At 35.1% G+C, this 3,922-nt stretch overlaps 1 long non-coding RNA gene across 1 annotated transcript; it reads left to right on the top strand.

The window, feature by feature from the left end:
• Nucleotides 1-2,466: 2,466 nt before the first annotated feature.
• On the top strand, nt 2,467-3,381 carry LOC135204129 (uncharacterized). Its single transcript, XR_010312108.1, has 2 exons — nt 2,467-2,527; nt 2,991-3,381. It is a non-coding gene; the product is annotated as an uncharacterized LOC135204129 (long non-coding RNA).
• The last annotated feature ends 541 nt before the right edge of the window (nt 3,382-3,922 follow it).

The raw sequence follows: 3,922 nt of genomic DNA, 5'->3' as shown, positions 1-3,922 counted from the left end.
TAGTTTTCTTTCACAGAAAACTAAAATTAATAACCAGCCATTGTCTAGTAATCTTGTTATTAGTTGAAGAAATACCATTAAGAAAACGAGCGACAACCAATCGTAATTACCTTAATTTTTAAGACTTAATTTTACAGTTAACATGACAACCCATTGTGAAACAACAGAGACACAAAGAAGTGCAAGTTGTTGGTTAATATATTAGATGAAATCATCCAGACCCACAAAAATCCGTGGAAAAAATATTTCCAGAAAAGAAAAGTGGTAAATTAAACCAGAGTCTGGAAGATTGGGTAAATAAACGTGATGACGAAAGGTCAGTCACTTTGGATCCCTAAAAGCGAAATGAAGCTGATGAGTTAAATTATGACCAGCCTTTTGCTTCTTTTAATGTGTGTGTGTGTGTGTGTGAGAGAGAGAGAGAAAAGAGAGAGAGAGAGACTAAACACATCATAGCGAAAAGGATGCACGGACTTTGTACTGACTGTTAGATAAAAAAAAAATGATGAAGTTGTTAAATGCATCACGTTTTAAAATCATTGGAAATTTAAATGCTCCATCCGGATGATTTAGAACATGTAAAAAAAACCTACCTCCTTCATATCCAGAAACTCAATTACTTCCACCTGGTATAGCCTTAAACTAATTAGGAAGAATATTATGAAAAAGTGTCCTCCATGTATACTTGAAAGTATCAAGTTTTCATTGACTTGATAAAAGGGCTAATGTTGTGGCTGTGAGTAAAAGAGAATAAGAGACAAGCAGAACAGTAGACTGGTTTTTGATTATTAATAACAATAAGCATCGGTTTTTCCTGAGAACGATTTCCTCATTGTTATTCTACAAGTCTTTGAGGGTCAAAATATTCCAAGATATGTCGCTTGGCACCGGCCTCCACGGGAACCTTTACCTCTTCATATTTTACGAATGTTTTACGTCATCTGTAAATGTACGTCGAGAGTTTTAATTACACTGCATGCAATTATACCGAAATGAAGGAATTTAGTTCCGGATTAAGGGAGGAGGAATGAAACAGTTTCGCGGGAGAATAAAACAGTCTCTGGCAACTCGGACACAGGGATGCCATAAGATATACAGAGATGAGAGATTAAATTACTCACCACGTCTTTTTGGCATCCCAAACTGGAATGATCTGCCATGTATGATTCCCACTGACAATATTTACGTATCTATATATACACATATCTACGTAAAAATTTATATTTATATATGTGTTATGTACATATATATATATATATATATATATATATATATAATATATATATATATATATATATATATACACGCACACACACACACACACACATATATATATATATATATATATATATATATATATATATATATATATATATATATATATGTGTGTGTGTGTGTGTGTGTCAACAAGTGCTATTTGATATCCAATTCACAATACCTGGAGAATAACTAATACTCAGAGAGAATTATAATTGCTAAGTGCTCCGCCACCTGTGGGTTTGAACTGCCGTCTGGTTGGTAAACGACGATGTTCTACAGCGACTTTTGACCAATGGGGGGTGGGGATGGGGTGGGATTGGGGACCTTAGGTGTATCATATATATATATATATATATATATATATATATATATATATATATATATATATATATGTTACATGTGCACACGTATGGTACGTAATAATATCAATATTTATATACATGTATGCAGACACATAGTATATACACAGCAATAGTTGTTTTTGTTGTTGAAATAATCATTAACTAAGCAAATATTTGCTACTAATGATTTATTAAAAGAAAAGAAACAGGCCCCCACCCCCCTTAATCCGCCACTGCCTTTGTCCACTGATAAGCACTTACCAGTTAGATGTAACTTATTCCAAGGATACAGTGGATTTTAATATTACATGACATTTGTGGCGTAATATTGGTGAGTATTTGGCTGGGCGTATGTAAAAAAAAATATGTATATACATTATATATATACGTATATATATATATATATATATATATATATATATATATATATATATATATATATATATATATATATAAGCTCTTCATTATGAAACTAAAATTTGTTACGGTACATGCTAAACTAAAGGAAGATCTTGGCAGGGTAATGATAATGATGAAAAGTATGTGTTTTCGCGAACGTGCTCGTGTTTGTATGCAAATTTGGTCTTAGCTTGCTTGACAGGTGGCTCCCTCCGGGTTTTGCCCGATGATGCAATCATTACACAAAGAGTTTTTCATCAACATCTTGTAACGACAGAAACGATAATGGAGTTGCAATTGAAGTGGTCAGTATGAAAAAGGCAATTAAAGTGATGCATTGAAAGACAACTGGCGAGATCTGCTTTGAAGTTTTTTTTTCTTCCTTTCCATGCTCCAGAATAAGGATCGATGGCAACTCTCTGCTGATACTGGAGTTTCGTATAAATAGAAGGTCCCAGGGAAAGCAGATGAACAGCCTTCCAGAATCACCGCAGAAACCAGCACATATCCTATTCACCATGAGAACAGTAAGATTACTATGGAGTTTTTCATTGTAAGAAATTATAGGAGACTTCTATAGATTCAGTTTATCTCAACAACAGTGAAACCCTCTACAAATTCCAGTGGAATCATCATATGCTAATTCATAGACCTACAAGCAATAAATTAACAGTATTTTACTGCATTTTATGTTTTATAAAAAAGCATTAAGCATACCGATAATTATTTCCGCAAATGTGCAATCGATTCTTAAATATCAATGCCATAATCATCCATCCATACATGTGTATCGCATACTGGGGATGTGTTAAAAAAGGTATAAATAGGTATATGTATACAGATAACATCAAAAGTGTCTCTAGGTACTTTCATTACACACATCGTGCCATCTCATGCCCGCTCTCAACAGAGCTTGGTCTCGATGCAGTGAATCCAACTGGTGAATCACCTGAAGATTTAACTCATTTATGTATTTTACTCCATTTGTAGATCGGCGTTGCCTTGTTGGTGTTGGTGGCCCTTTTTGTACTGATGGAGGTCACTGCAGCAATGCCAGAGCCTGATCCTCAACGACGCTTCTTCGGACACAGTCCCTATCGCTTCGGTGGCTACGGCTATCGACCCTTCGGATACGGCTTTGGAAACGTCTTTAGACCATTCGGATACGGCTTTGGCTACGGCTATAGACCCTTCGGATACGGCTATGGCTGCGGCGGATATGGCGATGGCTTTGGAGGTTTTGGTGGAGGCTTCTTTGGCTGATGAATATTTCCCACGAAGATACGAGAAGCTACAGTACGACTGGCCCTTCTTTGAACCATCTATTTCTTTTTAAAAATATAAAATCTATTCTTATGTTTAAAATAAAATTTTCTTCTCATGATACCTTTAATTGAGATATAACTGTCTATTGTGATCAAAATACAATTCAATTTTAAAAGTGTCGTCAATTGTAGTAATTTAGGCACACAGCCTTACATGGGTTTATTTTTCTTCGTGATTCCCTTTTCTCCACCTGTAAGCCAAATTTAAATTACATTAGAGCCACATTGCCAAAATATAAACTGGTGGCCACAGCTTAATTTGCATATGGATGGCTATTAATGCAACAACTTTCATTTGCCAACATAGTATTTAAACACAACTAAGAGATGTGGCTTAGAAATATTTTGCTTTAGCTAAAGGTGAACGCACCCAAATGATAAAAGATACACTTCCAGGTAAAAAAATAGTACTGTATTGATTTTATCACTGTGATAAATACTACAAGAGACCTTACACACAATACCTAACTTTCGTGCGGCATTTGCTGACACTTTCATTGGATGCTTCCCAGAAGTAAGATGTGAGTCAAAAGTTACACCTACAGTAATTAAACCTTTAGACTCAAACAACAGTCCCATCGACCAGGAGGGCAGGAT

The sequence above is a fragment of the Macrobrachium nipponense genome, chromosome 24 (assembly GCF_015104395.2).
Source record: "Macrobrachium nipponense isolate FS-2020 chromosome 24, ASM1510439v2, whole genome shotgun sequence".
Taxonomy (NCBI): Eukaryota; Metazoa; Arthropoda; class Malacostraca; order Decapoda; family Palaemonidae; genus Macrobrachium; species Macrobrachium nipponense.
The sequence above is the reverse complement of the archived record's forward strand: the minus strand, read 5'-3'. Positions and strand labels throughout refer to the sequence as shown.